The sequence below is a fragment of the Elephas maximus genome, chromosome 8 (assembly GCF_024166365.1).
Source record: "Elephas maximus indicus isolate mEleMax1 chromosome 8, mEleMax1 primary haplotype, whole genome shotgun sequence".
Taxonomy (NCBI): domain Eukaryota; kingdom Metazoa; phylum Chordata; class Mammalia; order Proboscidea; family Elephantidae; genus Elephas; species Elephas maximus.
In genome coordinates, this window is record NC_064826.1 from 75,059,584 (window position 1) to 75,085,535 (window position 25,952).

The window sequence follows — 25,952 nt, forward strand, 5'->3', positions numbered from 1 at the left end:
AAAACTTTGAGACCCAAATAAAAGTCTGAATTTTTAAATTCTATTCTCAGAAAAATTTTATGAATTGTTTTTATAGTAAATACCAGGAATACATCTGGATAAATTATATAATGTAAGCAGAAAATTCTACCATTACTAATGAAACTCTATAACTAGGCAACAAGGGTCTTGTTACCCTAAATATTTTGCTTATCTAAGCAGCAAACCACATTGTCATTTTAGACAACAAAACAAATACTGGCTTGAGGTCCAGGAGCTTATCTCAGGAGTTTCAGATAGGGTAACTTCTGGAAATTGTTAGTAGCTTCTACTATTTACCTACTTTTCAATTTCTTCACAAAAGAGGTACAGTCTCTGAAGTACAAATGTCACTGCTATCAAAAGCAGTGGAAAATATGACAATTTTGCTGTCCTGTATGGGAAAGGTCATTTGGTCCAATATTACTGGGTTCAAAGAAGTAATTGTAAAATTATTGTTGAAGATATATTAATACAATGTTTAAATTCAAGAGCCTATCTTCAAGAAGTTTTCCTTATTCTCTGCTTTTTCATCTATGGTGGCTACAACATGATTTATTTTTGTTGTCTTTTCTCCCTCCTGCTGGGTCTTCCTTCCCAAAATGGCGCTGCACTGTCAGCACTGGCTCAGAATTCACAACGTGGCGAGGCTGCCTTTCTCACAGTATTTTAAGTGTATTCAAGCTGTGAAAACTGTTTCAGCAATACTCCCTTTCTGTGTCAGCTGAACTGTATTTTCTCATATTTATATGTTGTATTGACTACAATTCAAACCTACTTATTTGTTTTTTTATAAATTGTCACAAAATAGAAGGCATATTTTAGCCATGCTTTTGAACTCCCAAATAGAAAACCAATTTTTAGGCAGATCTATACCATTCCCTTTTCAGAAGTATCAATTCTTAAACCAGCAGGCAAGACTACATTTTATTAAATGTCTCATTCTAATTCAAATCCTGGGGTGGTCTTATTTATGGATGAATTGTGCTGCTACCCCAAGAAAACCATTTAACCTGTCTGCACTTAGAGAATGTCTTTGCTTACCTGCTCTCTGATTTCAAATCATGAAATAAGAAGCTTGTTTTTAAAATCAGGTTTCTCAAAGGTACAGGTTTTGCCAGTGGTTACTACTTTATTAAAAAAAGAACAGATGGTTAAGTAGAGTTTTGACAACTACTGACATCACTCTAGGCCATCTCTAAAAAAAACTCTACATGATGTAAAATGCCAGATCAAAAGTGAGTTATCCAGTGTACTTGGGGCTTTTTGAAAGGCCAGATCAGACACTGAGAAAACTCAAATGATCATGTGCAAATCTTCCTTTGGAAAGGGGAGAGAAAAAACAGGAAGAACTTCAGTATTACTGGACATGTTATCATGACCTTTGCTTAATGTTAAAACATGATTCTTTTATACTTCATTTAGAGATTTTACTATCTATTGAATATATATTATTAGTTTAATGTGCATATTATGCTTCACAAATGAATGAATAATCTGGAAATAGAACTTCTTTTATAAATTCAGTATTAGTAATATAAAAACAGGAAACCTCTTCAGAAATTATGTCAAGAAAAACAGTTTACCTAAGTTTGCAGGTACATTGCAAAAATACCTCAGTTCACAGCTTCTATTTGTACCTGCGTAGATGAAGGCAAGTAGGCTAACCTATGAAATCTTCCCATGATTTTCTCCCAAGTGCCACATCTCCTTTCTATATTCCATTCCTTTCGTGGGTAACCCAACGCCGCCTTCTCTCGTCACAGAGTAGGAAATAACGTCTTACACAAGTGTCTGATTTATTCTCCATAAGAGATACCATTTGTTGATATTTTTTCCTAATAACCATGTAAAATGTGCTCAATATACTTGTAAAGCAGAGAGAAAAAGTAAACAAGAAAACACATAACTCATTTGTATTCACCACCCGAAAATAACATACTGTTTTACATCCAGTATTTTTCCTATATCTGTTCTAAGTCTCTTCCTGGCTTTTCTTCTTTTTATCCACATACTCTTTCTAGATGGTAATCTCCAGGCATGCCTACAACCCTCCTCCATTTAGCACATGGAGTTTACTTTTAAAACTCTCCAGCTTAAAACCCTACAATGGCCTCCGCCAAAAATCTCAAATACTAGGTGATATAAATACTTACTAAAAGATTAACTCAATGATTGTTTTCTATTTTAGATCTTACCTTCTATTTTAAATGTTGCCATATAATATCAAAGTACACCTCATTCTTATTTCTCTTTCTTCTCCTCTAATCATTAATCTTTCATCAATCTTATATTACATAATATGATTTATGGATTGATACGTATATACCAATATATTGATACACACATACTGTTATAATCGCTCAGTGTATTGATTACTCTGCATTTAAAAATTCTCCATAAAAAGATCACTTTTTTATTAGTAATTAATAATTAAAGCCTATTTGCTGAAGTTAATGATTCTGTAAATCTCTGAATACTTTCAGTTAAATCTATAATATTCTATAAACTTTATATTCCTCTCCCACATTGATCCTTTTTTTTCTTAGACTTGCCATTCTTGATTTTAATCTTAAGCATATTGACATTCTAAAGGATATTCATAAACCAGTTTTAACAAATGCATAACTCATAAAATGTCTCCTCTATGGCTACAATCTTTTTCAGTTTCCTGGTTTTGAATAGTCTTCTTTCTATCATCAACAATGAACTTTAAGGTACCTCATTTCAACTAGAGCAAATGGTTGTTGAATTCAATGACTCACTCAGCACAGAATTCATTAGACATTGGTTTATCAGTCAAAGATGACATTTGTTTTGAGCCAGATGGGTTTTCTTGAGGAAATCCTTTAACTGGATGCAGATTTGATTGGATTTTAGCTTTCCTACAATATTAGGCATCAGAGCTTCATATGGCACACGCAGCCTGCAATATATTTGTATATATTTGATATGATTTTAATAGCCAAGGTTTTCAAAATAAAAGATTGTACTTTTCCTTTAGTTTATCTATTTGTGGTATTTGACATTTTATTTGTTTTAAGACATCCATCATCTTACAAATTTATTTGAAAAACCTAAAATCTTAAGGTATATTTTAAAATCAAATGTTAAACAATATCTCCAAAGGGAAAAAAAAAACTCATTTGACTAGGATACATAATAACAGTGGACTAGGAATACTTGATCACAAGTATACACCTCCCTCACTCCTCTATTTTTCACATCCTGAGTATCCTTCTCATTGGTAGTCCTGAGATTTCTACCTAAAAGAAAAGAAAAAAAAAAAAAACCTCTTTTGACAGCTATCATATTTAAAGACATGCATGGACAACAGCAGTATTGATCAAATTTGCATCCTGTCTTCAACTCTAATGCCCAAAATCCATTTTTCTCAAAGCAGTCAGATTAGTCTTTTAAAAAAAGATAATTTAGGAAACTGATTATAATGAGAAATAGGTAATTTGGATCAGTCTTAACCGATTGGGGCAGATTTTATGGTTGGGTATATAATATACATACTTGGAAGCCCTGGTGGTGCAGTGGTTAAGAACTTGGCTGCTAACCAAAAGGTCAGCAGTTCAAATCCAGTAGCTGCTCCTTGGAAATGCTATGGGGCAGTTCTACTCTGTCCTATAGGATCACTGTGAATCAGAATCAACTTGATGGCAATGGGTTTAGTTTATGCATACATATATGAGTACACACGTGCATGTATGTATGAGTATACAGACATGTACATATATATATGTATGTGTCTATGCACATCTGTTTGAAGAGTTACAAAACTAATAGGAGTAAAGAAACTGGCTCACCATCTGGCTTAGGATTGAATCTAAGGAGGTGGGGTGCTTTTGCCCTGAGTCAATTATTCATTCCAGGAATGGTGGCTGATAGGATGATTTATGGTACTGAGTCCAGGATCTACCAAAGTAGGTGGCTTCGTAAATACCCTTTGTCATGAGGACCCCAGGTACTCCAGCAATGAGAGTAAAACCAGAATTAGGCAGGCTTTCACAGGGACTGCAACTCAGCTTTGATTTTCTCTCTCTGTAATACTATACAAGATATAAATATGAACAAACTAAAGCTAACAACCACAAAATGGATGAATTTTTAAAAAAACATAATATTGAATAAGGAACCCAAATAAAAAGAATAGATACTAAATTATTTTATTTATTGCAATGTACACATGGAATGTGTGGCTAATTGTCTCTATGAACAATTGCTATGAGACCAGAAGGACAAGATGGTGCCTGGCTACTGTTGCTGAATATTTTGATCAAAGATTTTACAGAAGAATCATGATCGAAAGGGGGGAAAATTGGAAAAGAATTTCAAATTCTCATGGAATCCAGATTTTCTGGAGACACTGAGGCTAGGGATAAACCTCTGAAACTATTATTCTGAGATAATCTTAAACATTGAAACTTAACCAGAAATATCTCCTGAACTCTTCTTTAAACCAAACAATAGTTTAGCTTAATCAGTAGAGAATGTCTGTCTTGAGCATTGTACTCTTTTAACGAACTACCTATATGGAATCAAATTGACAACAGCAATTCGAAAGGATAGATAGGGAGCTTAGAAGACAGTGAGTTTATAAAACGAAGGAGGAACAATTCAGAAAAGGATGGTGAGAATGTTCGCGCAACTTGAAGAATATAATCACTGAACTGTATACATAAAAACTGTTGAATTGGTGTATGTTCTGCTGTGCATATTTTCAAAAAAACAATAACAAATAAAATAAATTATTCAAGAAACTATAGTGTTTAGGAATGCATTCTTAGGTGCTAAAATGATATGGGAAATCAAGGAAGCATTTATAATAAAAGTGAGGATAATAATCCCTCTGGTGGAGGGAAGAGGCTTGTAATTAGGGAGGGGGCATAAGGAAGTGAGATGGGATATTGCCAATGTTCTATTTTTGGGTGGTGTCTACACAAGTGGTCACTTTGTGATAAATCATTAAGTGTATGTTTTTGTTTTGACTATTGTGCACATGTGTGCTATATTTTACAATAAGAATATTAAGGTGTAAATTAGATCATGCTGCTCTGTACTGCACATCTGCCGCCATTTCCTCATTCTCATTTGGAAACAGCTTTTCCTGCCCTGATCATTTCACTCTTGGCACACTCTAGTCTCAAAAAGACAAAAATCCTACCCGCTTCAGAGCATTTGCATTTGAGCTTTCCTCTTACTGCAACACAATTTTATTGGCTTGTCCTATTAACTGTTTCCTGATCCTTCAGCCCCAAATTCATTGTCGCTTTCTCAGAGATGAATTTTTTGACCAGTCATTCTAAAACAAAGCCACCTCACCACTTACTCTCTCTCACCTTGTTTATTTCCTTTACGGTGGAAAGCTCCATACTACGACATTCAGTTTGTAATATTTTTGTGTGTATCTTTTATTTTTTCCTTGTTTGTCACTCCACTATACTGTAAGATATACGAGCGTAGGCACAATTTTGGTCTTTATTCTCATCATTGAATGAATCTGGGGCCAAGAAAAATTATTTTGAGAAGAAATGCTGTGATTTCTGAAGATTAGTCATTATACTATTGTTGGTAGAAGTAGCACGAGATCTTTCTTTGTAATTTGATTATCGTGATCGTGCTGCTAGACAATAAAGATATTTACCCCAACTATCCGGCAATATCTTAAATCAATTTTCATATGTGTGCAGCTCCAATTTTCAAAATGACACTTTTTTTTGGACAGAGCTGAGTAAAGTATTTCTTTCTGAGGTAATCACAAAACAAGGGAAGGAAATGCCTTACTTTAGGTAGTAATGAAAAAGTTTATTACTATTGTATTTCTTTTTTATTTGGGAATTGCATGTCTTTTAAGGAACTTGCCTTTGTATGTTATGACTTTGCGATGGTAGTTGTAACCATGGAGAACATTTTCCCCCCATGGTAAATATTTTTAAAGGAGAATGTTTTACATAAAACCACACTCAACTTTTCATAATAATTAACCAGTATTTAGTGTTGATGTGAGAAACTAATTTTCTACTGTTGATTATCAGGCCTTTTGGCATTGTGTCTTTTTCTGCTTCATTAAATAACATAACTTATTTGCCATATTTAATATGTGAGCACTCATTTACTTTCCCACTTCATTTTTTTTTTACGTTTCTTTGCTTAGAACCAAAGCTGGTCTTGATTCAGCTGTATTGTGCTTCTGAGTTGAAATACACACAGTGAATAAGGGGGGTGCTCTATTAATTGACAAGCATCAAAGTGAGTCAGTCAGAGCAAGGACAGAAATGCCAAAGGTCAACTGCCACTTATGGGCTTACACTGGCTCCAGGTAAACACTTTGTATTTTCTTTCCTTATGAACAGTGATGTAGCATAGGAGCCTTCACAGTGCAGGGGGCCCAGTGCTCACAGCAGGGTTGTCATTTGTTTCATTTGCAAACACTTCTTTTGCCACCGTGGAAATCACCCAAGGATCGAAAAGCCTATCAAAGATTAGGAGAAGAAAACTACCACGTACACAGATAACAAATTTTTTTACAGAAACCCTAGGGTGGGAAATGGACTTCTAGATCTTTTTCATTTTATTTATTTATTTATTTAATGTTGTTGGTTGCCATTGAGTCAGCTCCTACTCATAGCAACCCTGTGTTCAACAGAATGAAAAATTGCCTAGTCTTGTGCCATCTTCACTATCATCGGTATGTTCAAGTCCATTGTTGCAGCCACTGTGTATTTTTAGTGTCGTCCAGCTTAGAGTGCTCATCTTTCAGCACTATATCAGAATTATTTTGTTGTGATCCACAGAGTTTTCAACTGGATAATATTTTGAAAGTAGGTTTCCAGGACTTTCTTTGCAGTCTTAGTCTGGAAATTCCTCTGAAATCTGTCCACTATGAGATATCTCGCTGGTATTTGAAATACTGATGGCATAGCTTCCAGCATCACAGCAATATGCAAGTCATCACCGTATGACAGACTGATAAATGGTTGGTGGTGTTTAATGTTACCTATTGCTGTTCTACATGGACATCTCTTTGTAAGACTTAACATCACCCCCACCACCACCATCACCCCAGCCCCAAACACATACATCTCGAGCAAAGAAGGAGGTTGGAAGTATTCAAAAAAAAACCAAAAAAACCCTGTAATTCTTCATGCTAAGGTTTGTGTTTCTCCTTCAAGTTAAAATTACTACCTTTCAGGTGAATTATCTTTTTATTTTATTTTTTTTGAGACCGACATAGGGTGTCAGTGTTCTACATTTGGCATTATTACATCCAGTTAACGTAGACAGCTTATTTTTATAGTGCAGTGTTTTATAGATTTTTTTATTGCACCATTAAAAGCATCATGATTTCTGCAATATTTCCAGATTTTCTTGTCATAATACACAACATTCCACAGCCCACTTTGTGCTTAGCCTCATAGCATTCACTTACATCCAGTTTTCTACCTCAGAAGGCCAGGTAATGAGAAGAGCTTTGGAAAAGAAATTGCTGGTGTAGTTTTTTACATTAGAGTCTGGAGAGACTGTTTTCTTTTCAATTGCTAGTCAGTACCCAGTTCACAGACATTTCTCTTGGTAGGTATGCACTGGCAATTAAGTGTCCCGGTAGCAAGCTGTCCTTTGATTTTCACTTTTTAAACTGAGAAACAAGATGTTTATTTCAATAGTCTGTGAATTTTAATGGAAATTTTGTAAGACTTTTCAACCACTCACTAAAGTAAAAATTTGGCCACTTATGCTACCGTAAACCTATTTTAAGTCTAAAGAAATTATTGAAGAATTTACATTATTGATGTTGATTTTGTTTTGGCAATATTACAGAGCTATTTCAGTAACAGAGGCAGCATTTTGTTTGGGAGTTACTTTCCACATATTATTACTATATTATCTCTGGTTTTTAACTCATTCAAAATACATACATATTTCATAAAAATAACATTTGAGATTCTCCCTTCATTTCTAGTCTCTGGTAGTTAGGTTTGCGGTTGACGTGGAGGAGAATAAGTCAGTCATGATTAGAATGAACTGATTTTAAAGAATGAGCTCTCATGTATGTGGATATGTGTTGGGAATGCTGTTCAAAAACTGGAAATCAAAACATTCTCAACATGTTAACGACAGCATTTATTTATAGGCTTAGTGGTTTGTGATCCATCAGATCACAATCGCCACTAAACTCAGAGATAAGGAGGTCTTTCTGAAAGTAGTCCAAAACACTGCACTGTATAATTTCAAGCCCCTGATTTGCCCATGATCTTAGTACCAATCACTATAGTCATTCTGGTTTCTCATTTTACAAGAGAAAACATCAGAAAGCAGAAGGCTGTACAGTAATTGCCATAGCTTGACCAGTTCTTAACAGATAAGATGAATAGACTGCCGACCCATTTGACTTTATTTTTCCAGAGGCATATATATAAACTTTTATCCAAATAATTAATATCATTTTGCATGAAAATAGCAAAGAGTGCCAGCAGATAAATTTTCAGGGGCCAGAAACAAACAAAAAACAACTTAGATGAAATCTAGTTTAATTCTACAACTTGATTTTGAAGATTAGATTTATTCATCTAGTTAGTCTGAAATCTGAATGACTTTTCTCTCTCTCTCTTTTTCTCTCTTTTCCCTAGAGCCAGTAGTGAGGCTGAAGTAGGATATTTCAATTCATTCTAAAGTGGCCACATAATTGTTTGGAACCATTAAGTTTTATTTCAGTGGCATTGAGTCAAATACTTCCTTTTTGCTATTGTACTTGATATTGTGAATAAAGCAAGATAACTAAGTTTAATGGACTAGAATCAGCAAAAGGCTTAATAATGCATAAAATTGAAATAAAAGTGAGTAAGAAGGAAACAAAATTTAAAAAATTAGCGAAAAACAAGATGACTTTAAAAAGGGATAAATGATTCTACATTTGACTGTTAAGAAGGAGCTATTGATAAAACTCGGAAGAGTGGCTTCGGTTTTGAACACTGATTGTTCTCTATTGGCCAATATTAATAACAATAAAAATAGATACCTGATATTAGCTTAAATGATTGTTCCATGTTCATATTTTGGTTTCCACCAAGTGAAAATTCTTTTTTCTCTGAATTCTTGGATATGCCAGTTGGTAGAGAATTGAAATGTCCTCTGGATCTTTTGACTCCGTGCTTCAGAACTGGACCAACAATTTTTCCTTTAAGAATCATCATGCTGTACTGGAAATCACATAGGCTACGGAGAGAATTAAGTTCTTATCCTCAGTTCACCACACACCAACTCTATGGGTTTAAGCAAGATTTTTAAACTCTATGACTCAGCTTTCTTGCCTGTAAAAGGTTGGTTTTATGAAGACCAGTATTGTGGTACAGTATCCCTGCGTTACTAAAATGAGTTCGAGGGAGTTTGAGGCTGATCATGGGAAAAAGATATGACCAGGATACAGCAGTGTTGCACAAAAAGCTATTTATTAGGGCCCATGCATTGTCAGTCACATGTAGGGCATGATCCCCTACAGCAGGAAGCCCCCAAAAAGTGGCAGAGGGAGCTATCAGAAAAGGAAGAGAGCAAGAGAAACTCCAGGGTAGAAGGGAGAAAAAGTGGGGAACTTAGGTACGCCTAGACGATGTTTTTCTGCAGCAAGGTGGAGAGCTTCTGGGTCAGAGAACTCCAAAGGGGAGCAAGAGTTTAAGGTTCTTATAACTACATAATTTTACCTTACCTAGCCTCACCAGACGTTGGGTGCAGTTTCATGGGGGTATATAAAGCAGGAAGAGTCTAAATGGCTAAAAATCTGCTTGTTCAGACTACTTTAAAAGAACCAAATTGTTAAAAATTGAGTTTGGTGCTGGCAGGTTTTTGGGCTAACAGACCTCAGATGGTTATGAAGGAATAAGCAAACTGGGGCCAATTCACACAGGTCATGCCTGGCTCATTTACATAAAAAACGTACAAAGTTTGCCCTCAGCTTTATGTCTTTCCAGTCATCCTCCTCCCCACCCCCCTTTTTTCCTACAAATACTTATTGGGTTACTGTCATGTTCCTGGACCTAAACTCAATCCTGGGAATAGAACAGGAAACAAAAAAATGGACATGTCTCTACCCTCCTGGTGCTTACAGTTTAGAAGGAAAGAAAGAAAGAAAAGCCAAGTAATCAGGCAAATAATTACATCCTTCCATTCTGATTTCATACTAACATATCATTGGTTCTTTGAGCTTCTGGTACTACCAGAAACCTGCAATAATGGGAACATCCCTCTCCCTCTCTGCTTACTTATTTCATTCTTGTTCTTCAAGTCACAGTGTAATATCATGTATTCTCTTTCAAAATCTCAACAAGACTTGGTGCCTCTAGTATGTGTTTCTATATTACCAGGTACTTCTCAATCATAGCACTAACCATGCTTTATTATAATCACTGGTTTAATTTTCTTTTTCACCTTTATTCCCACTTGAATCTATCACATTGCTTGGCACATAATGTTCATACAATCATAGTAGTGGAAAATAGATAAATAAATGAGTGATATACATAATTCTATATCTGGAGTACAGTAGGAATCCAATATCTAACAATTATTGCCATTACCTCAGAGTCTACCTCTTTCTAATTTCTAAAACAGAAGAATTTTAATAGTATAGAAAATGCTTATAGTCATTTAACATTTCCAGACTTCGATTAATTAAAGTCTTCCATGGAAAATGAAGTGGTGTTACAAGCTTTCATCCAAGACATTTAATTCTAGTTTTAACATATCTCTAATGTATGACTGGGCATATTAATTGAATATAGTCAAATAACAGTAAAGGTTAAAGACTAGGGGATGTTCTAAATGAAAGATGAGCAGTTGGCTGCTATTATATGCATACAGGAAAAGAACAGCTAGGACTTTTCTTAGAATTAAAGAAATGTGGGCATATGTGTACAAATAAAATAAGAATCTTTACCAAGTACAGTATAGAATGCCAATTTAAAAGTGGATTAATCTGTGTAGAAAAAAATTTTAATATCAGTAGTTACATATGTACAAAATTAATATGTCGGCAGATTCAAAGCAAGTAATTTGTTTTATTTATGCATTGCAAATCATATCCGTTGGGCCTTTCCCTGAATATTGTATTGTAGTACTGACTTTGTTTTTCTTTTAAAAATATATCTTACTCAATATTTTACATGATCTCTTTAACTTTGTTCTAAATGGTTCAAATATTCCACGTTGACTTTTTAAAATTATGTGGAAGATTCTTTCACCTCAGCTCCTCTGTATCAATTAAATTATCTAAGGATCTTGCTGGTATAATAACTTAGGGACAAATATTAGTAGGAATTTTTAATGCAAAGCTTGAAATAACATCTTTTCCTAATTTTAAAAATAACACTAATTTATACAATGATGTAAAAATAAAAATAACGTAAAATTTAAAATAATCTATAATTCCATTTGGAGTCCTGGTGGCACAGTGGTTAAGAGCTATGGCTGCTAAACAAAAGGTTGACAATTCAAAATCTACCAGTCACTCCCTGGAAAACCTATAGGGCAGTTCTACACTGTCCTGTAGGGTCACTATAAGTTGGAATCGACTCAGTGGTAACAGGTTTGTTTTTCATTGTTGTTTTTTGGTTTATAATGACTTATTGAGCACAGTCACTTTTCTTTTATACAGACTTAATGCACAGGCATGTATTAAAAATAAACTCATTGTTTATGTAGCCTTATGCCAGGCTTTATTCATGCAACATCATGTAATAAACTTTCTCAAAAGTTATTAAAATTTTAATCTATGATTTTAATGTCTGAATAATACTCCAGAATATGACTATGCCATGATAATTTAACACCCTTAAATTTGGATTATTTCACTTTCTGCAAAGAATATATTTGTACATAAGTCATTTCCATTTTTTTTTAAACTTATAATCACCCAGTGCTAAAAAACCCAGTGCTGTCGGGTCGATTCCGACTCATAGTGACCCTATAAGACAGAGTAGAACTGCCCCTGTTGGTGGTGTAGTGGTTAAGTGCTAGGGCTGCAAACCCAAAAACTTATAATAGATTTCTTTAATAAGGATTACTAAATTAAAGGGTTTAAACATTTTTCTTACAAGATATTTCTAATAATAATAAAAAAATATTAACATAACATTAAATGGTAAAAAATATATGCTCAAAATGATAGACACATCATGAATATAATTTTTTGATCACAATTATCTCTGCAAAATTTTGTAGCCATTAGGGAAAGTAATTCTGAAGCATAAGCATCTTTTTTAATGTTATATAAGTGGGTAGGGATATGGGATTCGTTAGAGTCACAGATATTAAATATTAGTCAAACAGCACGGGATAAACCTAGAAACAAGTGTGAAACTACATGTCTTAGGGTAGATAAAGGGGAAATGCAGGGGCTACATTAGGGGACATGAGAAACAGACAAGGGACTACTAAACTTGATGGGAAATTTCAGGGAAGAAAGTACTTAGAGACTATGTAAGAGCAGAATGAGATCTTCTTTACAGAATAAGCTAAAAATATGGAACAATTTTCCTCAGTTTCACAAGTAGACTCTTGATGGTCTTATTCTAGCATTTGAGATAAATGCTCTGAGTTTTTTCAACTTTAAAAACATCAAAATATTACTCCTTTGCAGGATTGTTGTTAGCACTGAAATAATTAGCTAGAGGCAGAGTCCTATTGGCAGAGTTCTATTAGCAGCCCTATTACCAAGTATCTTCAGGGGTAGCACATTGTAGGACTCAAACAATTGGAGTATTTCTTTAAAAAAAAAAAATTTGGTAGTATATATATAACAAAGCATTTTCCATTTAAAACATTTTTAAGTTACAATTAAGTCACATTAACTACATTCATTTTATTTAGATCCACAATCAATACCCATGGAAGCAGCAGTCCAGAAATCAAATGATGTATTATATTGCCTTGGGCAAATTGCTGCAAAAAACCTCTTTAAAGAGCCTAAAAGCAAAAACGTCACTTTGAGGACTAAGGTGCGCCTGACCCAAGCAATGGTATTTTCAATCACCTCATATGCATGCAAAAGCTGGACAATGTATAAGGAAGACAGATGAAGAAATGATGCATTTCAGTTATGGTGTTGGCAAAATTTTTCAAACATACTATGGATTGCCAGAAGAATGAACAAGTTTGTCTTGGAAGAAGTAGAGCCACAATGCTCCTTGAAGCAAAGATGGTGAGACTTGGTCTCACACACTTTGGACATGTTATCAGGAGGGTCCAGGCCCTGGAGTAGAATATGATGCTTGGTATACAGAGTCAGTGAAAAAGAGGAAGACCCAAAAGATGTATTTTAGATGGCCGCTAGTGAGCTTTTACAACCCTAGATGCTACCCAAGTAGGATGTAGAATATTTTCTTTATGAACTGTTACTCAGCCCCAGTAACTCAGTCCCTCAAGGTGTTTAGACGTGTCTAGGAAGCTACTATTGGTCCCACCACATTTGGAGCAAAGGAGAATGAAGAAAATCAAAGATGCAATGAAAATATCAGTCCAAAGGACTAATGGACCATGTGAAGCACAGCTTCTACCTGTCTCACAGCCTTGCTAATACCTGTTTTTGTTGTTGTTAGGTTCCACTGAGGCAGTTCCTGCTCAAAAGGAACCCCATGTACAACAGAAAAATATACTGCCCCATGCTTCTCCATTCTCACAATCATTGCTATATATGAGCCTACTGTTGCAGCCAATGTGTCAATCCATCTCATCGAAGGTCTCTCTTTTTCACCGACCCTCTACTTTACCAAGCATCATGTCCCTCCTGATAACATGCCAAAATACGTGAGACAAAGTCTCAACATCCTCACTTCTAAGGAGCATTCTGGTTATACTTCTTCCAGGGCATATTTCTTCCTTTTTCTGGCAGTATTCAATATTCAGTATTTGATATTCTTCACCAACACAATAATTCAAAGGCATCAATTCTTCTTCTGTCTTCCTCATTCATTGTCCAGCTTTTGAATGCATATGAGTTGATCGAAAATGCAATGGAAATTGAAAATAGTATGAAAAGTGTGTGACTGAAAACACACTTGTTAGTTTCCTTTTTTTCTGATAATAGCCACCCAGGTGGGTGTTGAGTGAGATATCTCACTGTGGTTTTGATTTGCACTTCCCTAATGACTTTTAATGACTAATGAGAAACCCTGGTGGCGTAGTGGTCACGTGCTACGGCTGCTAACCAAAGGGTCACAGTTTGAATCCGCCAGGCACTCCTTGGAAACTCTATGGGGCAGTTCTACTCTGTCCTATAGGGTCGCTATGAGTCGGAATCGACTCGACGGCACTGGGTTTGGTTTTTTAATGACTAATGATGTTGATCATCTTTTCATGTGCTTATTGACCATGTGTACATGGTGTTTGGTGAAATGTCTATTCGAGTCCTTTGCCCATGTCTTCATTGAGTTGTTTGTTGAGTTGTTTAATTGGATTATTTGTTTGTTTGAGTTTGTTGTTGCTGAATTGTAGGGCTCCTTTATATATTCTCGATATTAAACCCAAATCAGATATATGGTTATGAAATATTTTCTTCCATTCTGTAAATCTGGGTATTTTTTAAATGGCTCTATGTGAAAGCAAATACCCACTGTCTGGCATATAATACAGGCCTCTCGCATGCTAGTGTTCTTCCTTTGAGGGTAACATAGCAATAACCAATCCATGAAAATTTTATTAGGTTTATTTTTTCTCTCATGGATAAAAATGATGAGCATATGAAATGAGGTGGGAGTCACTCAGGATGAGAAGGCCCAGGGAAAGTTTCCTGCTACCACAAAAACCACCATGTTTTACAGAATTTGTGAGGGTTTTTTAAAAAAAATTCCTGTGGATTTTAGGAATAGAGGTATTATTATCCCTTCCAAAACTCCTAAATCACAATTATAACCCAATAAATTCATTCCAATAAATTTCAAACGCGCATTTTTTCATATTTTTTTTCATAACTCACTGAATATAAGTACCAAATAGTTCTGACATTTTCTGTGCAGTATTTAAAAAACATCTTTAGGTTTATGAACAAGTTTTTTTGGCAACGTTGGTTTTTAAATTTTTTTTTTTTTTTAATGTGTCATTCTCCATAGTCTTTTGAAGTTTTATGCTTTCCACAGTTCTGATATTTTGGTAAAAGTATTTCTTGCAATTGAGTCTACATTAACTTCACCATAGAAATTAACAATTATAACTTTAATTTTTTTATTCTGAATATTTGAAGACATTTAACATTTTGTATCCTCAAACTCTGTTGATCCCTTAAAGAGTTCCCAATTACCTTCCACAAACATGATCTAAACAATCATAACCATAAGCTTCAAATATCTAATAACTAATTATCCCATGGGCTTATCCAGACTACTTATATAAAATTTTTAATTTTTGTTTATTTTTGGTGCATAGATTTGGAGATAGTGTGACCATGATAGGGATTTTTTTGTGTGTGTGTGTCTTTTTCACTATAGCTAAGGAATCCTCAAACAATATTAACTACCTCACATCTGAATTTTTTTATCAGTTGTCTGAGAAATTATATAAAATGCTCACAAGTCAACATCACCGCTATCATTTCCATGCCATGCTTTTTGGAACACTTGTTATTCCTTTTTACTTTTCAAAGTCATAGGACGCTACTTGGTTGGCCAGGTGAACACAGTAATTAGAAAAAGTAATGATTTTTTTTATCCTTAAAAACATTTCATCTCTGTGTTTTATACACCTCTGTTGGATTCAATATGAAATAAATGAAATACTATAGGGATAGTAAAAGATAATTATAATGAGGACTTCCTCTTCTGGGTATGGTGGATTAGTTTTTTTTCAGATCAATCATTCTGCCAAGAACACCTAGAAAAGCTGTTTGTTGGATGTGAGAAAATGAAGGGAGCAAGAACTTAAGGTGCCGAAGTCCTAGAGAAAAGAGAAGTGCAGAGAAATTAGCCTAAAATTTCACCCTACTTTTCCTCCTGTTGTTGTCTGGTAATGTCGAGTCAATTTCTGACTTAGATTGACCCCATGTGACAGAGTAGAACTGCCCCCATACGGTTTTCTTGGCTGTCATCTTTACAGAAGCAGACCACAACATCTTTCTCATATGGACCCACTAGATGAGTCCAAACCCCCAAACTTTTGGTTAGCAGAGGAGTGCTTAACCACTGAGAAAACCAAACCAAACCCATTGCGGTGGAGTCAATTCTGACTCACAGTGACATCTGCAATTTATTAGCAATGACAGGATAAGATAAAATTAGAGATTTACACAGTCTCATGAGACTGAGAAAACAATTCAGAGTGGGACAATGGGGATATAACATTGGTGAACACTCCAGTCTATGAGTCCGGAATCCTGAAGGCCTGCACGCAAGGAATAAGAGTAAGCCAGAAATAAAACAGCCCTCATAAAGACTGAATCACAACTTACAATATCTCAACATCAGATTTGATTAAGGTGTTTTGTTCTCAGCTCAATTATCTCTTTGGAGAAAGACAACGTCATCCTCAAATTATATCTATAACTTCTAATATATGATATTTAGTATTCACTGAAAAAAAAGAATTGAGGTACCAAGACACCAAGCACAAATGTGTAAAAACTGAAATAAAAAAAAAAAAAAATCAAAGAAGTTAGTTCTTTTGTGCCAAGATCATGGCTCTTATGGTTGTGACATCAATATCTGGATAGATGCAATTCAGAAACTAGAACTTCTAGATTCTCTCTGGGATTGGGGAAATAGTTTACCCTCTCTTTTTACAAGATAATGCCCCCAATGCTCCTACTTAAAGATCAAGTGGTGGAGGTGGAATACAGACAAAACTCATTGCCGTGGAGTCGATTCCAACTCATAGCTAGGTTCCAACTCATAGCTACTGTATAGGACAGAGTAGAACTGTCCTATAGGGTTTCCAAGGTTGTAAATATTTACCAAGGAGCCCTTATGGCACAGTGGTTAAACGCATGGCTGCCAACAGAAAGGTAGATTGTTTGAACCTACCTGCCTGGTCTCTGGGAGAAAGATGTGGCAATCTGCTTTCAGAATAGACTTGATGGCAATGGGTTTGGTTGTGGTTTTAAATATTTACAGAAGCTGACTTTCACCTCTTTCTCCCACAGAGTGGCTGGTGGGTTGAACTGCCAACCTTCCAGTTAGCAGCTGAGTACTTAACAACTGCACCACCAGGTTGGATCAAAGGATCCTCCACCTACCAAACAGCAAAAAATGTGCTATGTAGAGGGGCATCAGTATCATTGAGAGGCTCACTGACTTCTATCCTTTGTAGGACGAAACTGATGGTAGAAGATGAAATTCATTGATTCTGTGATTCCTGAAACAAAAATGAGAATGACAAAATCCCTAAATAATAGGTATCAAGGGGTGGCACTTAATGGCCAGAAGAAAGGTGAGGACAATTATTGCAAGGAGCAGGAAGTTCAGAGGAGCAAACATGGAGTGTAATCTTTAGAAAATAGAAGAAAAATATATTACAAGTATAAGGAATGAAAATGTGCATAACTTAAGAAAATATAGATATTAAAAAAATAAGAGAATATTTAAAAGATCTTATGGCAATAGATTTGAAAACACAAAAGATCTGGACGAATTCTACAAACAGATATAAAACTTATCAAAACTGACATAGAGGAACTGTGGAGAATCTATATAGTGTTTTATCTGTTTTTTTTTTTTTAAATGAATTTTTTCACCTTCCCATAAAGAAAACTTCGAGTTTACGTGTCCTCAGAGAACAGAGTAAGACTATTTTAAGAGGTCATGAATTTGATGCAAAATTCTAAATCTAATACTAGTAAATTGAACTCAGTGGTGCATAAAGAAGACAATCTACTATGCTAACTAGATTAATCTAAGGAGCACAAGTTTGCTTTAAAATTTGAAAATTAAGGGATATAATTCACCACATGCACGGAATAAAGGAGAAAATTCATATTATTTTTTCAATAGATGCCAAATAAGAATCTGATCAAATCCAACACTCATTTATAATAAAACTCTTAGCGTACTTGGGATAAAAGGTATAATATTTGATTTGATAAGCTGTATGTATAAAAGTATATAGCAAACATCATATAAACGGTAAGATATCGAAATCTTTATCCTACACCTATTATCGAGAACTGGTCAACCACGTCCACTATCACCACTCACATTCAGCATTGTATTGTAGGAATCAGATACATAAGAAAGGAACATGAAAAGGTGTAAGGATTAAAAAAAAAGAGGAAATAAAATTGTCTTTACTCATAGATGAAATGATTACACACACTGAAAATCCAAAATAATCTGCTTGGTACACTATTATAACTGATACGTTTTGTATTTCTATGTAACAGCAAAAAACAATTAGAAAGTAAATGTTAAAAAAGATAGTATTTAGAATGACATCAAAAAAGGATCATATATTTAGGAATATGAACACTACAGAGAAAACAAGTATTATTATAAGATACTAAAAAAATCTAAATGGAAAGATATACCATGTTCATAAATTAAGAGTAAATATTTCAGACTGTAAATATTTCAATTCTCACTAAATTGATTAAAACTATTTAATCAACGTCTCTGCAGTTATTATTATTATTTTGGGGGGCTGATATTAACAAGCTAGTTTTAAAATGTGTAAGAAATTGCAACAGTATGTTCTCAAAGAATAAAACATTCATTAGGGTAGCTTTAGCATAGTGTTTGATAGACTAGTGTCTATTGTAGGTATTGCAGGCAGCGCAGAACAGGTGTCAGCAAACTATGGTTCCTGTGTCAAATCTTTCCTGCTGTTTTTGTAAGTATTATTGGAACAAAGCAATGCCCATTTATTAATACATTTTTTTGGCTACTTTCACAGTACTATGGCAGAGCTGAGTAGGTGAACCAGAGAGCATCTGGTCACACAAATCTTAAAATATTTATGATCTAACACTTTACAGAAAAAGTATAGTGACTCCTAGTGTGTAATATGGAGTCCAGAAATAAATCAACACATAAATGGACACTTGAATTAAGATGATTATACCACTCACTAGTGGGGAAGAAGACTTTTCAATAAATAGTGCAGTGACAATTAGCTAATGATATAAAAAAAAAAAAAATAGAAATTATTCTTGGCCTGGACCTTAAAACTGACACAAAATCAGTTTCACCTAAATGCTAAAGTTAAACACATAAAGGCTCTAGAAAATAACAAGTGCAGTGCAATGGATCACTTTTATGTGGCCTTTCTAACCATGTCTCCTAACTCCCACCCAAGTGTTTGGGCGGGACCGTGTGACAGGGTAATTGTGGCCCACCATAGGGATTGGCCACTTTTGCTATCCTGCTGGGCTTGAAATGAGCCAACCCAGATGCCAGAAGAGAAGATCCTACCACCACCAAGACCAGCCAGGAGCAGAGAGCACATCCTTTGGGCCCGGGATCCCTGCATTGAGAATCTCCTGAACCCAGAAGACAGAAAGGGAGATATAACCTTGAATACGGCAAGAAGCAGTGGCAGAGAAGTGGTGGCAGGAGAGAACATAGGAGAGACCGTACAGTGGGCTTCCCGGCTTATGCAGCAAGAAAGCTGAGAGCCTTTCGGCAGAGGCCTAGGGCCAGGGAGAGGCATGCCTGTGAGCTAAGGCTGGAAAGAAGCTGTCCTGATGGAAGAACTGTATCCTGAGCATTCCTGAGCCTGAATTATAACATATTATTTCCCTAATAAACCCCATAATCGTTAGTATTGTCTGTGAGTTCTGTGTGGTCGTTGCAATGAATTATTGAACACAGCAGAGAAGTAAAAAGTGTTGTAAGAGGGATGGTTGGTGTCAGAATTGGTAAAGATGGTGGAGAGAAGTGGCATGGCTGACCACAGCCTCATAGAAATCAGTCTTGGGCTGTTGATCTTGATTTTCCTTCCCCCTTGTGAAGCTAGGGGAGGTCAAACACCGTCCCCACACTATTATTACAATTAGCAATTTTAAAAGGATAGAAACACACTAACCACAAGCTAAAAAAGCGGTAATGATAAAGTAAATTAATATATTGAGCTTCAGTAAATTTAAGATGTTCTTTTTTACAAAAGACATTATAATTAAGAAGGTAAAGAGGCAAATTAGAAAGGCAGAGAATATATGTATGATACATGGAACCAAAACATAACTCCAGTTCTTTCAAGTATTAAAAAATAAAACTAACAAAAAAAATGGACAAAAGGCTTATACATTTCACAAAAGGGGATACCCAAATAGCCTGGAAAATAAACACATACACACACACACACACACACAAAGTATTCTACATCATTAAAAACCACACCACATCTGTTGCCATTAAGTCTATTCCTACTCATAGCAACCCTATAGGGCAGAGTAGAACTGTCCTCTAGGGTTTCCAAGGAGAGGCTGGTGGATTCGAACTGCCAACATTTTGGTTAGCACCTGAGTTCTGCCAGCAGGGGTCCTCCACATTAGTCATCAGTAAAATACATACTTGAAACACAATAAATCACAGGGTTCAATTTAAAAAGACTGCAGAAAGGGCTGGTGGTTATATAGAGCAAATGGAATTCTCATGCACTGCTGGTTGGACAGCAAATCAGTACAACCATTTTGGGGAGTGTCTACTTAAGTTGAACCTGTACATATCCTGTTGTTCTTGTTAGTTGCCATCCAGTAAATTCCAATTCATGGCAACCACATATGCGCAGAGCAGAATTGCAATTCATAGGGTTTTCAAAGTCGTGACCTGGATTTCAAGGTGTCTCTGAGTGGGTTTGAACAACCAACCTTTCGGTATAGATCCAAGAAAGGTATATAAATGTACATCCAAAGACATGCACAAAGACATCAAGGCAAAGCCTCCGAGATGGTATCATGCTTGGTGTATACCAAAACAAAAAAACCCATTGCCGTTGAGTCGATCCCAACTCACAGCAACCCTAGAGGACAGAGTAAAACTGTTCCATAGGGTTTCCAGGGAGCAGCATGGTGTATAGAAAAAAAAAAGTGACACTAAAAAAGCCCATTTGGCCTGAGGAGGAGGGTAAGAAGAAGTGGTCAAAAATCAGATTGGCTGTGCATGTATTAAGGTATTGGACAAACGGCTTATGGTACTGGCATTTCTGGTTTTAACATGATTGTTACTAGTTATCTCTCCATTAAAATATGTATAGCCCATTATAAAATGGTTTTTAAAAACTTATCAACTTGTTGTTGTTGTTAGGTGCCATCAAGTCGGTTCCGACTCATAGCGATCCTGTGCACAACAGAACGAAACACTGCCCAGTCCTGAACCATCCTTACAATCATTGTTGTGCTTGAGCCCATTGTTGCAGCCACTGTGTCGATCCACCTCATTGAGGGTCTTCCTCTTTTCCACTGACCCTGTACTTTGCCAAGCATGATGTCCTTCTCCAGAGACTGATCCCTCCTGACAGCATGTCCAAAGTATGTAAGACGCAGTCTCATCATCCTTGCCTATAAGAAACATTCTGGTTGTACTTCTTCCAAGACAGATCTATTCTTTCTTCTGGCAGTCCGTGGTATATTCAATATTCTTGGCCAACACCACAATTCAAAGGCATCAATTCTTCTTCAGTCTTCCTTATTCATTGTCCAGCTTTCACATGCATATGATGCGATTGAAAATATCATGGCTTGGATCAGGTGCACCTTAGTCTTCAAGGTGACATCTTTGCTCTTCCACACTTTAAAGAGGTCCTTTGCAGCAGATTTAACCAATGCAATGTGTCTTTTGATTTCTTGACTGCTGCTTCCATGGCTGTTGATTGTGGATAAAAGTAAAATGAAACCCTTGACAACTTCAATCTTTTCTCCGTTTGTCATGATGTTGCTCACTGGACCAGTTGTGAGGATTTTTTTCTTTATGTTGAGGTGCAATCCATACTGAAGGCTGTGGTCTTTGATCTTCATTAGTAAGTGCTTCAAGTCCTTTCCACTTTCAGCAAGCAAGGTTGTGTCATCTGCATAACGCAGGTTGTTAATAAGTCTTCCTCCAATCCTGATGCCCGTTCTTCTTCGTATAGTCCAGCTTCTAGTATTATTTGCTCAGCATACAGATTGAATAGGTATGGTGAAAGAATGGAACCCTGGCACATACCTTTCCTGTCTTTAAACCAATCAGTATGCCCTTGTTCTGCCTGAACAACTGCCTCTTGATCTATATAAAGGCTCCTCATGGGCACAATTAAGTGTTCTGGAATTCCCATTCTTCTCAGTGTTATCCATAATTTGCCTTTGCATAGTCAATAAAACACAGGTGAACATCCTTCTGGTATTCTCTGCTTTCAGCCAGGATCCATCTGACATCAGCAATGATATCCCTGGTTCCACATCCTCTTCTGAAACCGGCCTGAATTTCTGGCAGTTCCCTGTCGATATACTCCTACAGCCATTTTTGAATGATCTTCAGCAAAATTTGCTTGCGTGTGATATTAATGGTATTGTTCTATAATTTCCACACTCAGTTGGATCACCTTTCTTGGGAATAGGCATAAATATGGATCTTTTCCAGTCAGTTGGCCAGGAAGCTGTCTTCCACATTTCCTGGCATAGACGAGTGAGCACCTCCAATGCTGTATCCGTTTGCTGAAACATTTCATTTGATATTCCATCAATTCCTGGAGCCTTGTTTTTCACCAGTGCCTTCAGAGCAACTTGGACGTCTTCCTTCAGTACAGTTGGTTCCTGATCATATGCTACCTCTTGAAATGGTTGAATATAGACTAATTCTTTTTGGTATAATGACTCTGTGTATTCCCCCATCTTTTTTTGATGTTTCCTGCGTCATTTAATATTTTCCCCATAGAATCCTTCACTATTGCAACTCGAGGCTTGAATTTTTTGTTCAGTTCTTTCAGGTTGAGAAACACTGAGCATGTTATTCCCTTTTGGTTTTCCATTTCCAGCTCTTTGCACAGGTCATTAAAATACTTTGTCTTCTCGAGCTGCCCTGTGAAATCTTCTGTTCAGTTCTTTTACTTCATCAATTCTTCCTTTTGCTTTAGCTGCTCAACATTCGAGAGCAAGTTCAGAATCTCCTCCGACATCCATCTTGGTCTTTTCTTTCTTTCCTCTCTTTTCAATGACCTCTTGCCTTCTTCATGTATGATGTCCTTTATGTTATTCTACAACTCATCTGGTCTTTGGTCACCAGTGTTCAATGGGTCAAATCTCTTCTTCAGATGGTCTCTAAATTCAGGTGGGATATAGTCAAGGTCATATTTTGGCTCTCGTGAACTTGCTCTGATTTTCTTCAGTTTCAGCTTGAACTTTCATATAAGCAATTGATGGTCTGTTCCACAGTCAGCCCCTGGCCTTGTTCACTGATGGTATTGAGCTTTTCAATCATCTCCTTTCACAGATGTAGTCAATTTGATTTCTGTGTGTTCCATCTGGTGAGGTCCATGTGTATAATATAGTCGTCGTTTTTGTTGGTGAAAGAAGGTATTTGCAATGAAGAAGTTGTTGGTTATACAGAAGTCCATCATTCGGTCTCCAGCATTTTTTCTATCACCAAGGCCATATTTTCCAACTACTGATCCTTCTTCTTTGTTTCCAACTTTTGCATTAAAATCACCAGTAATTATCAGTGAATCTTGATTGCATGTTTGGTCAATTTTAGACTGCAGCAGCTGATAAAAAAAATCTTCTATTTCTTCATGCTTGGCCCTAGTGGTTGGTGTGTAAATTTGAATAATAGTCATACTATCTGGTATTCCTTGTAGGTGTATGGATATTATCCTATTACTGACAGCATTGTACTTCAGGATAGATGTTGAAATGTTCTTTTTGACAATGAATGCAACACTATTCCTCTTCAAGTTGTCCTTCCCAGCATAGTAGACTATATGATTGTCTGATTCAAAATGGCCAATACCAGCCCATTTCAGTTCACTAATGCCTAGGATATCGATGTTTATGTGTTCCATTTCATTTTTGATGGTTCCTAATTTTCCAAGATTCATACTTCATACATTCCAGGTTCCGATTATTAATGGAGGTTTGCAGCTGTTTCTTCTCATTTTGAGTCCTGCCACATCATCAAATGAAGGTCCCAAAAGCTTTACTCCATCCACATCATTAAGGTCGACTCTACTTTGAGGAGGCAGCTCTTCCCCAGTCATCTTTTGAGTGCCTTCCAACCTGGGGGGCTCATCTTCCAGCACTATATCAGACAATGTTCTGCTGCTATTCATAAGGTTTTTAATACTTTTCAGAAGTAGACTGCCGGGTCCTTTTTCCTAGTGTGTCTTAGTCTGGAAGCTCAGCTGAAACCTGTCCTCCATGGGTGACCCTGCTAGTATCTGAATACCAGTGGCAAAGCTTCCAGCATCATGGCAACACACAAGCCCTCATAGTATGACAAACTGACAGACACGTGGGGGACTTATCAACTAGGCTTATAAAATATAGAGTTAGCGCAAGGGCAATCAAGCTTAACTCAAGAGCTGAGCTAGTTTCATGCAGTTTAAAATTCTGTCCATCCTACACAATTCCTGATGAAGACAGAAACCATCAGTTAATCAAGCTAACAATTAGACTGAGGAAAAAAAAAAGTGTTAATGAAATCATAATCTGTTAAGTCACTGATCATTTCTAGAAAAATAGCAGCATTATCATTATCAATACAACAACACATGCAAGAACAACAAAATATAGATTCAGTCTTATGACCATGAAAAGTTTCACTGTGAGTTGTGAGTGACCTGTGTTGACACAGTAACCCTGTTGCCTAGTAAGAGTTGCTAGAACTTCCTCAACCTTTCCATTCTTACTGAGTCTACGTTAAAGTGCCATAAATCTTGTTGACAGTCATTGGCACACAGTCAGCACCAGTTTGAAGAGTTTTGCAGCATAGCTAGGGCCCATTAACTGTCCCCTGTTCTCTCTTACAATTTATTTTCACCCCAGCAGGCGGCACCTCACAATGTCGTTAATTTGTTAGGCAGCTTGTGCTTTCCTGTACAGAGAGGGCTTTTATAAACTTGTCTGTGAATTACCAGCAATGTATTGCACTGCCAGGAGGGAAACAAAAATTTAAGAGCAGCAGGTATCACCTGAACAGGTCACTGAGGTAACTTGGTCTCTGCTGCTGAATCAGTGGGAGTGGTTATGAGCGATTTACTTAAGCGGCTGTCAGAGAATCAGTACTGTAGCCACCACCATTTTTGTATGAAACACAGGAGACAGAGGAGTGTAACCAAAGGGTGTGCAGAAAACAAGCATTATATTACACGATTTCTCTATGAGGAAGAAAGGTACAAATGAAAATAACTGCCTAAACAAGATATTTCCATTACTTCAACAGAGGAAAAGAGTTGACTGGATTCTAATAAGTTTTTATTAGTACAAATATTCTAATAGGAATTATCCCTTTCTTGAGAAATTAGAATAAGTGACTATTATAATTCAAAAGAGACTCAGAATTCCTTAGTCCTCCACAGATTTCATTTCAAAGATTTCAAGTCTTGAAAACTCCACTATTTTAATCCTAATATAGTTTTTCAGAAAAGGAGACTGTTCTAATAATGTGAAGTACTGATTCTATATTTTATATAAATCTGTTGTGCCAAGATTACCTCCTAGAATGGCTAGTTAGCTTTGCTTCAATAGTTGGAGAATCACCTTCAACCTCTGCCATCTGTGTCATGGATTGAATTATGTCATCCCCCAAAAATGTGCGTATCAATTTGGCTGGGCCACGATTCCCAGCATTGTGTGATTTTCCTATACGTTGTAAATCCTGCCTGTATGATTTTAATGAGGGAGGATGGGCGGCAGTTGTGTTAGTGAGGCAGGACTCAGTCTACAAGACTGGATTGTGTCTTGAGGCAATCTCTTGAAATATAAAAGAAGACAGCAGAGAGACAGGGGGACATCATACCACCAAGAAAGCCATGCCAGGAGCAAAGCG

At 36.2% G+C, this 25,952-nt stretch overlaps 1 protein-coding gene across 11 annotated transcripts in view; it reads right to left on the minus strand.

Moving 5' to 3' along the window:
* Positions 1 to 25,952, minus strand: part of DGKB (diacylglycerol kinase beta) — a 795,246-nt gene that overhangs the window by 163,949 nt on the left and 605,345 nt on the right. Inside the window, exon 24 of one of the 11 annotated variants that reach the window (XR_007518417.1) lies at positions 9,044 to 9,240. The exons of the other annotated variants lie outside the window; for them this stretch is intronic. The gene's annotated coding sequence lies outside the window, so the exon portion shown is untranslated. The remainder of the gene's footprint in view (positions 1 to 9,043; positions 9,241 to 25,952) is intronic. 11 annotated transcript variants of the gene reach the window in all.